Consider the following 11,422-nt stretch of genomic DNA (forward strand, 5'->3'; position numbering starts at 1 on the left):
TATTCTCTTCCTAGTTTACCAGCTTTAGAGTGTTGTTGAGGTGACGAGCTTAATCTGTTTACATCTAGCCAAGCTTGAGGGCATATGGAACCAAGACCCATTTGTGGTGTCATATGACACTTACTTTGGGCGTCAGCCGCTCTTTGAGCAGTGCTTCTAAGAGTCAAGCCGACGACTGAAAATCAAGCGCTGGATGGGAGGCAACCCAGTGTTTTTTTTCCTTTATTTCATTTTTGTTTTGTTTTGTTTTGTTTTGTTTTTTTTCGTTTTATTTTCTTTGTTTTCAGGAGCCTAGCCTCCCCATCTACAGTCCAAAGTTTCAATAGGAATCTTCCGTTATTCAGCCAGATATCGAAGAGGAAAACGTCGACACTTAAACCAGGGGAGTATTGTTTTGTTTTTTTTTTCGCTTGCATTTTCATCTTGTGTTTGCATTTGTGTTGTTAGTGCTAGAGCATTGAGGGCAATGCTTTGGTTAAGTGTGGGGGGAGTTTCATTCGTTGTTTGTCATTTTGTTCTGCATTTGTTTTGTTGTGTATTTGCATATAGTTCGTTCCGTATCATTTGTTAATTTGTTAGTATTTGTCGTGTTACATAAGTAGGATGGAAATTGATAGCCTATGAAGAGATTGTGAGAAAATGTTTTTTTTTTTTGTGAAAATTTGCTCTTGATTGGATATGAGAAACTTGAGGTTGAGTTGTGAATAATATTTTGAACACATGTTTGACCAGTGAACTGTAATGATGTATTAGATGAGTTGGTGTCTGTTGGACCATTGCACGGCAATAGGTGTCTGTGAAACTTGATAGTTTCTTGAACCTTGATGATTTTTTTATGTGACACCTACGATCTTGGGCGTACCTAAAAAAAAAATTATTTTTTTACAACTCCATCCGGGCCTTGACAGGATTAAAATCCTAAAAGAGCAAGATCAAGGCTAAGTATGCGGATTAAATGGGGTTGATGCTCCATCCGGGCTATAGACGAGGGGATTAGAAAGAAAAAATAGAATGATTTTTCATATCCTAGCCAGTTATAGCTAAGTCAGCGGGTAATTATTGGGGCTATTGCAATACCGGGTGCAAAATCCGGAGGTACATAATTTTATCTCAAGAGAGTTGTGTTGTGTTAAAGGGTTGTTGAGAGGAGGGATTCTTGAGTGTGAAACGTACACTGATATGTCTTAGGTCGGCGAACAGTCTTAAAACTTTTTTTTTTGAAGTTGCACTAGCTGGAATAACATGACACACGCACACGTTTGCGCTTAACTGAAGGTGTATCATTGAAAATCGAGAGTATTCGTAAGATTGTTTTTGTGGGAGAAACTTCATTGAGGCTATGATGTCATGATCCATCCTTACTTATGATTGTTTTGTTTTATTTGCATATTGTTTTGCATAACTTGCTCTAGGGCGAGCAAGGAGTAAGTGTGGGGGTATTTGATATTTATGTTTGTGTTGCATATTTTCATATCATTTCATTATCATTTTTGCATGCATTCATTTGTTTTAATTAAGTTTTAGTTTGTATTTCATGCATCATATCTACATTACGCGCTCTCGTGTTTATTGTATAGGACGTATCTTTTTGTCGAGGAAAAGATGGAAAAGTTTTTGCGCGAGAATGAATTACGGAGCAGCAATGATCTGAAAATTATATTTAATTTTATAGAAGTCCAAATCCGATCTTCACCATTAAGAATGAAGTTCAAGATGTTTTAAAGCAGCTGTCCAAATTTCAGCTCAATCCGACGGTTAGATTATGAGATATGATTTTTTGAAAATTGTCGCTCACTGTAGAATAACACATGCGAAGATAAGGCGCGCCCGCGCCGTCCCTGGACATGAAAAGAAGTGAACATGCGAAGCTAAGGCGCGCCCTCCCGATTTGTAGGCGCGCCCGCGCTGCTCTGTGCGAGAAATTGGCCGATTTTTGTAACTTTAAAACACTCGATTTGTCGGACTTTCTTTGACGGGCTTCGAGGACATATAAAAGAGATTTAAAAGACACAATAGAAGAGATCAGAGGGAAGGAGGCAGACTTGAGACGACTGAAGCAGAAGAGATCTGGAGGCGGCTAAGTTCTTCCTTGTTCTTAGTTTTTAATCTTTTAGTTTTTGTTCTTGGTTAAGGAAGACGAAACCCTTGAATTTATTTAATTTGTGAGATTCAGATTTTGATCGTTTAATTCGAATTGCGTATCAAGAGTTATTCTGAATTGATTTCCATGCTTGTGTGTGAGATTATAGGCTTGTGATTTCTATACAATCTACTGCTAAATTGGAATTCAAATCCGTAATTGTTTGAAATCTCTGATTTGTGAAGCAACTACAATTAATAATCGTCCGCTTGTGAGATTAGGAATTGTAGGGATAACAATTGACTAGGCTAAATTCATCCGCTTGTGTATGGGTTGTCTAGATTTATCAGTTTCACTAGTTTGAATGCTGCCGTGGGTTTAAATCTGATCACTTGTATTGGGTTAATTCATTGGTAAGGGTTAATTTAGAACGCTTGTGTCTAGTTAACTAAAATTAAGGTGAAACAGGAATTAAATTTCCAATGGTGAATATTCAATGAGAATTAATTATTTTTAGAGAATCGATGATCAAATGAATAATTTCAAGGGTGGAGTCGACTGATACCAAGACTTGTTTTTAAGTATTTTATTTTGTTTTAAATTGTTAGTAGTTATTTTTTAAAATCCAAATCCATTTTTTTTATTTAATTTCAGTAATTTTAAGAACACGGATAAATTTCACTTTCCTCGTGGGAACGATCCCTACTCTCGCTACTACATGTTTAATTGTTTAATCTGAGTTGGGTTAATTTGGGCGTGACACGACTAAGCGCTACCACACGCCCCTGTGTTTGGGTATTGTGGTGTACCTTGTGGCGGGGCAGGTTTGCGGCTGGACGGTCCGTGCGGCTCTCAGCAGGATTGAGGATCCGAGAGAGTGAGGTTTTAGAGGGTAGGGATTCGTGTACCCTAAACTTTTGATATGGTTGTATAATGGTATTTATACATATTTTCTACCGTCGGTTGTATTCTGTCAATAAGACTTGTTGTATTTTAATTATCCGCTCTTAACGCTTTAAGTATTTATTGCATGCGCTTTATTAAACTCTGATTAGGTAGTAGATCCGGGTTGGGTCGCTACACTAAGAGTCACAGTGGCCGATGGGTCGAGCGAACTGTAGTGATATACGGGACATTTGTTTCGTCCACGCCCGATTAGGAGTGAGTGGTCGCATCAGTGGTTTGATTCTCCAAGATTACAGCTCACAACCTAGGTGCCAATATGAGCAGATTCAGATTTGTCTACTCAGATATTATACCCGTTCATTACATTGCATGAATCATATATGTATGTTTACCCGTACTAGCGTACTGAGCTTTAGCGCACACATCCAGTTATTTTCTGTTGTCTGGACACCTCATTCGACGGGGCAGTTGCAGGTTGTTCTCTTGGGATTTAGAGATTAGATGATGACCAAGACAAGATTGCAGGGTTAACCATTAGGTTCTTAATTCTTTTGTATTATACTAATTCAATTGGGTTGTATAAATTTGGATTTATTTATCTGTTGTATTATTCCGGTTCTGGATTTTGTATTATTTTCGCAGTTACTCTGATTATGTTTATCATTAATTGCATGCCTAAGTTTTTTGATTAGTAGGTAATCACGGTGCGAGTCACTACAAATAATGTATTGAATCTTCCTTTGGGATTTAATAAAAATAAGGGAGAAGGGAGGCCATCTTTGGAGGATGTGGTTAGTTGATAAGTGCATTTTATGCACATAATTTACATATGATTTGACTTGAATTTTGTGATGTATCGAGTGGATTTTATGCAAATTTTTTGTTGTTTTTGTGAGATGCAAGGATTGAAGAAAAAGTACCGAGAACAAGCGGAAAGACAAATTACGGACAACAAACATCATAAAATTACTGAAAATGTTAGAGAATACACTATTATTGTTTATATAGCTCGGGAGAGTATACAACGTTAATGGAGCTTTGAAAAGGAATCGTTTTTCACATATCTTTAAGATTATATTATTAATAGGGATATTGAAATCGAATCTTATTTGATACAAATTTTTTGCTCGTGAAAGGGAAATAAAACAATTAAGTGTTCTTGGCTATTAATTAAATAGAATTCATGAAAATAAGATAATTAGGAGTATTTATTGTCGAAACCAGGTGAATTCAAATCCTCTAGACATTTTTCTCCCATTGATAATTTTCTAAGTTGTGTGCGCTCTTTTCTATTTTTATTGCTTAATTAAGTTTGAAACTCAAAATACTTTATTTAAATTTTCAAAATAAATTTTAACCCATTTTAGTTACAAGTACTAAATAATTTTCAATACTACTCCTCGTGGAAACGATACTTTACTCATTCAATATTAAAAAACTTGACAGAAGTGCGCTTGCGAGCATAAAATTAAGCAACAAGTTTTTGGCGCAGTTGCTGGGGAGTAATTTTTTCATTTTATTTTAGTCTTGTTACCAATTCGTCTAGATTTTAATTTAAAATATTTTTTATTCTTAGTTACTGATTGAATTTTAATTTTCTCGCATGTAGTGTATGCGAAGATCTCAAAATGCTAATCATTTACTGTTTGATCTGGAGATCGAACGAACTGCACGAGCTTTGCAAATGTTGAGAAGAGAATAAGAATTAAGGAATATGGCTGAAGATAATGCACAACAGGCTTCCTTGGTGCCAATTCGTGATCACTTCGGGCCTACGATTCAAGCTCACTACTCAGGAATTGCTCGATGAACCATTAATTCCCACAACTTCGAACTAAATCCTGCATTTGATTAATATGGTTCAGTTAAACCAATGTAATGGGAGCGCCACAGTTGATCCTCATTGCACTTGGGAACTTTCTTGGAAATTACTGATACGATAAAGATGAATGACGTTTATGAGGATATTATTTGTTTACGTTTGTTCCCTTTTTCTATCAGGGATCAGGATAGGAGTTGGTTGTAGTCATTGCCGTTAGGAAGTATAACCACTTGAGAGGACAAAGAGGTCAAATTTTTAGCAAAGTATTTTCCACCAGCTAAGTTCACCCAGTTGAAGATTAAGATCAGTACTTTCAGGCAGCTAGATTCGGAGAAATTATATGAAGCATGAGAAAGGTATAAAGATTTGTTGAGACGTTGTCCTAACAATAATTTTTGCAGATTGGGAGCAAACTGAGCTATTCTATAATGGGTTGAATGCGCCTACACGGATGTCAGTGGACTCTGCTGCTGGAGGTACCATCTTTGCTAAAGACCCGATTCAGGCCTATGATGAGCTAGAACAGATGACTATCAACAGTTTTCAATGGACTTCTGAACGAGTTGGAATCATTCAATCAGCCGGAGTGTATGCTGTGAATCCTCTTACGTTTATAATCTGCTCAACTATCGACATTGACTTCACAGATAGCGGCTATGAGCACTGGAAATTATGAAGGTAAGTATATCACTATTGCTCAGACACACACTCTTGAAGAAGCTCAATTCATTAATACTAGAGGTTATAGAGGATATCGAGGTACCCCTTTCCGAAATTATTATCATCCTAATTTATGTAACCATGAAAATTTTTCGTATGCTAATAATAAGAATGTTTTGAATCCTCCTACTGGATTTAATACTAACAAGGGCGAGGGAAAGCTATCTTTTGAGGATTTGGTAGGTACTTTTTTTATCGTGGAGTCTGGAAAAAGGATGGAAAATACTGAGTCTCATCTCGATATCTTGGAAACACATATGATCAATATGGGTTCTATGATGAAATCTATGGAGACACAAATTGGGCACCTGGAAAATGCGTTGAAAGATAATAACAAAGTTCAGTTCCTGAGTAATACTGAGGTGAATCCAATAGAACACTGCAAAGTCATAGAGTTGCGGAGTGGAAGAGAAATAGGGGTTGAAGAAAATAAATCCGAGAATGAGATGCCAAAGGGTGTAGAAAATTCTGCAGTTGAGGAGGAGATATTAGAAGAAAAGAAGAGTGAACCGGAGCCAAAACCAATGTTTAAGCCAAAGCGTCAATACCCGCAGAGGTTCAAGAAGAAAGTGTTGGATGAACAATTTGCCAAATTTCTTGAGATCTTCAAGAAAATTCACATTAATATTCCATTCGCCGATGCTTTGTTGCAAATGCCGAAATATGCCAAATTCTTGAATGAGGTAATGTCTAGGAAGCGGAAATTTGAGGAGTTCAAGACAGTGAACCTGACTGAGGAGTGCAGCACGTTACTTCAAAAGAAGATACCATAGAAATTAAATATCCAGGGAGTTTTACTATGTCTTGCACTATTAGTTCTTCTAATTTTAATAAAGCACTTTGTGATTTAGGAGCTAGCATTAATTTGATGTCTTGTCTGTTTTCAGGAGCTTAGGACTTGGCGAGGTGAAGCCTACGACGATTGCATTACAGCTAGTCGATAGATCTCTCACATATCCGTGTGGAATAATCGAGGATATTCTGGTAAAAATATAAAAATTTACCTTTCCTGCGGGTTTTATTGTGCTAGATATGGAGGAGGATGGAAATATTATAACGCCCGAAAATTCTTTTACGCAAACCCGCATGCATAACTAGGAAAAATAATTAATTTAAATTTTAGAAAATGGGTTCAATGGATTTATGTGAATTATGTGATTTTATTTGCATGATTTAAATATTATTTTTATCATTGAACCCGCATTTATGTTATTTACCGAATTTTTAGAAATAGTGTTTTTCGATCGCATTGACGGGACTGTGGATGAACGAGGTAAAAGAATTTTATTCCAAATATTTTTATGATAGTCTTATGAGCCTTAAAATATTATTTTAAGGTAATATTTTCAGAAAATAATAATTTTTATATATATAAATATATATGGAACAATTTTCACTAAAATAAACTATTTAAAGGCTTTTAAGGAGTTTTAAAAATTATATAAAATAGAATTACGAAAATTACTCAGAAATTATTTAATTTTAAGAGTTATATTTTTATATTAACATGATATATTATCTTCCAAAAATCTAAATAAATAAGTTAATAAACAAATAATATATATCTACCTTATTTTCTTCAATCCTTCTTCACGTAAAATCTACCCTAGCTGCCATCTATCCCCCTCCCCTCACCCTCATCGGATTGAAGATTATATATGCAAGGATTTGTAGTAGTTTGTCCCAGTGTTCGTCGTACGCGTCGCGATCATGTTTTTGGCTTCGAAAATCAACCAAGGCTCGTTTGAATTCTCTTCTTGGCCACCATTTAGGTCATAATATTCTGATATTGCATGAAATCCTTTGATATTGCATGTGTGTTTGATTTTTATGAAGAATATGCAACCATGTTGAACCGTATACATTATTTTCCATGCTTTCTCACATTTTTCTTGTTTTTCTGATATGGTTCGGTCAAGGTTGCTATTCATGGCTAGGTGTGTGTGTTAGGGTCCCTAGGTTTGAGCTTGGTCGGGTTTTATGGGTTTAACAGGATGGAAACAAAGCCTTTTGCTTCTGATGCACAACAGGTCTTAGATTGAGCAGTTTTAGAAAAATGGCTCGTTCTTGGTCCACAAGGCGAGTTTAGGCTTGGTTCTAGTTGGGTTAGAATAGAAAGACAGATAGGAAGGTTTTACAGGTGGGTCTATGGCCCGTGGAGGCCGGAGATGGGCGTCCGAATGACCTGAAGTGGCGGCTTGCGTTCTGCGCGTGAGCAGGAACTAGGGATAGATTGTTTTGGTTTGTTCTCCTTCTAAAAAGCTCGGTTTGAATTAAAATTTGTTATGTTAAAACCGTCTGTATGTTGGCTAAGTACGGGAAGTGGTTTCATGGCCAAAGGTGGTCGGAGCAGGTGGCACGATCATATTTTCTGAAGCCGATCAGGGCTGCCGCGAGTTGGGCTTAGGGAAAAAAAGGCTAAGGTTTTGTTTTGTGGTTAGGTGGCCGAGCTTGGGTTTTAGGGTCATGGGTCAAGTTAGTTGGGTCCGAGTCCAGGTTGTGTTAGTTAGGCTCGGGTATTTTATTTTTTAAGTTAATTATTAGCTTAAATGTTTAAATGGGCTTAAGTCTAAGTTGATTAAATAAATGGGCTACATGAGTTTTATTTAATTAAGCTTAAATAATTATTTAAGTAAGTCCAATAATTTTTATGGGCCTAGGGCCCATGAAATTTATTGAGCCAGTTTATGGTAAATTGGGCCCATTGGGCTAGTCTAGGTGATTAATGAGCTTGAGTTCACTAATGGGCCAGAGATGTACTAATGTGCTTAAATAAATTATTTGGGCTAAATTTAAGTTAATGGGCTTGAGTTGAGTTATTGGAACAGCCTAGAAGTTCATGATCCTAAGTCTAAGAAGTCAGCAGTCTGAACTAATCCATGAAAAATATGCATGGTCCGTAAATATATATTTAATTCTTGCATGAATATTTTAAGTATGTAAAAGTATTATTTTTATATAAAATAAAATAATTAAAAATATATTTACGGGCATTATTTTATTTTTATGAAAATAAGATCTTGGAAAATTTTATGTATGTGCATGGTGATTTATGTATATGTGTGATGCTGGGCATGAAAAATATTTTAAGGGAGTAGAAGTGGGTGTGTGAAAACCTATGGGATTGGAGATGGGATGCCTAGGCCCGGAGACCTTTCTATATAACACGGGACTATGGGTCGGGATACTGGGGCCCGATTGCCTTTCCATACGACTATGATTATGATTGCCTACGGATCCGGGGTGAGCCTGGTGATCAGGGGCCAAGAGGTGGAGATCCCACCGCCACGTACACTGTTTTTAGATTGATCAATCGACATGACACGTCACACGACATGGATACAATCTTCAGATTTTTTAAATTATGATATTCCCTAAATATGATGCATGAAGAATATGTGATGTTAAGATTATGTATGATATGCTTATGTGATGATCATGAATTATGAATTTTAAGGACATGCATGTATATATATTATTTATTATGTATTTTGCATGTATAATATGTTCCATGAATTTTTAGCATGTTGTTATTATGAGATAGAACGTGTAGAGCCTTTAGGCTCACTAGACTTAAATGGTGGAGGTGAGCATGTGGAATATGATTTAGAGAATGTAGCCCTGACTTGTGGTAAAGACGTATGAGTTCCCGGAAGCTCGCTATCCCGTGACCTTTGCTAGTAGTTTCAGTGATTTTTGAATAATGATACATTTATTCCGCACATGTTTTACTATTTCATTTCTTTATGAATTTTACGAGTAAATTTTATGAAGAGTTTAAGTTACAGTATTTTTATGCATGTATTTTAATGTTTGCATGAGATTTTTAGTTATGCTTGAGTACTTTAATTAATTGCATGCAAATATAGTTATTATATAGTATATTTTATGAAAAACTATTTTTAGTATAAATATTTTAAAATTATTATGTATTATAGTTTATGAAGAAGTATTTTAAGTAGTTTATGAAGAATTATTTTAATTATAAATACATATATGTATCATCAATATTTTAAAGTAAAATATTTTTAAAAAAAATTAGTAGTAGTAGGTTCGAGTCGTTTCAGTTGGTATCAGAGCAAAGTCCTTGGAGGGTACTAGCCTGCTACGTAGAACTCAGAAGTCGCACTACCAGTCTGTAAGTTTTAATGTTTTAATTATGTTTATGTTATGGGGCTTAGGATTTACGCTTTAATATTTTAAGTTATGTTTTATGTAGAGGGCACATGAATTATGTTATGAGAATTTTATGCTATGAAAATTTTAAGTATGTAAGTTTTAAAATAAAATGTTTAGTTATGCATTGCGGTTACGTAAGAGATTTATGAAAATTACAGTATATCTCCGAATCGTGGTGTACGACAGGATGACCACAAGAAATTTCGAAATTTGGGATTTAAGTTTAACATTTGAAATTTTGAAGTAACTTATTGATTTAAGTTAGAATGATTTCATGGGTGAGATTATTAAATATATTGTAGGATTAGCACTTAGAGTTGTTTTATAAATTTAATTTTTAACTCGTGGGATTTTTTTTAAGATACTAAGTGGCATTAAAAATTTTGATGATAAGGTAGGACATTATGAGATATTAATTGTACTGTTACTATTGTAAGTTATTTTCTTATAATGAATGTTAATCAAATTTAAGTAAGAGACTATCTTGTTTAGAGATTGATAGACGTAAGATTTCCAGTTAATTAATGATTCTTAACTCATGCAAGGACTGTGAATAAGTTTAAAGTATCATTTCAAGTTGTGTGACCATCGAATTGGGAATGTTGCGTGCTAGAAATAGAGTAAAGGGTTTAGAATACAGTTATAGCTGTAATTGATAGCTTCAAACCTATCTATCTAGAGATTTATGTTTCTATTTTCTGTAACACATAAGGAGGTCATAGTATTTGTATTGATTATGGGCGTGTTTGAAAAATCAAGTTTTAAATACTGTTTAAAACATTTTCTTAATATTTTGATTTCTATTTTCTTTAATCTTCCCGTCGCCGATAAATTTTGGTTTGCTACTTGATCTTATTTCGGTGTTTGTTGGTTATAACTTGTTATTGTGTTTTGCGTTGTTAGGACTTGTTGTCTAGTATGAAAAGTTAAGAATTAAATGAGGTGAATTGAGACGTAAGTTAAAATGTTGGAGAAACATTGGTTTGAGTAGAGAAGAGTTTAGAAGTCGAGTTAAGCAAGCCATTAGATTAAGAAAGTTGTGGTACCATTTTTTTTATTCTTTCACTTGTTGTCATGTTGCTTTTGGATTGGGTTCTGTTTTATGTCGGTAGTATAGCCAGGGCTTGATCTTAATTTTTAAGATGTATGCTTATGTGATAGGTAAGACTTGAGAAGTGAGTTCTTGCAATCAACAATATACGAAATTGTCAATCGGTTCTGCTAGGCTGCTATCACTAAGAAAATTATTGTTGTTCAATCCATGGGTTATTGTGGTTTTTTTAGTGGCTTTCAAAAATATAAGTTTTTGCTTCTTTAAGTTTCTACTACATTGTTGATGGATGCAGATAGCCTAGTTACAGTAAGTTGTCGTAAGTTGAGGTATCAGCTATTTAAGTTGCTGTAGTTTAAGGTCTGATATTTGATTATTGGGTATGAGTCAGATTTTAGGACTCGCAAAGGAGTTGTGGTAGAGGGTCGGACATATGAAATTTTGGAAGAGAGCTTAAAAAATTTTAGAAGCTTGAATAAGTTTAGTGAGTCGAAAGTGGAATTATGTGGGAACAATGGTTTATGCGTATATGTTATGATTTTTAGGATTTAGTTTTGACGAGAAACATAGTTGATATGCGAAATTATTTTTGAGTTTGCATGGAAAGGTTTTACTAAGTTCATTTTTTTTTATTTGAGTTGATATTTTACGTGCCATGTTTACA

This window comes from Henckelia pumila, chromosome 1 (genome assembly GCF_033568475.1).
Source record: "Henckelia pumila isolate YLH828 chromosome 1, ASM3356847v2, whole genome shotgun sequence".
NCBI lineage: Eukaryota > Viridiplantae > Streptophyta > Magnoliopsida > Lamiales > Gesneriaceae > Henckelia > Henckelia pumila.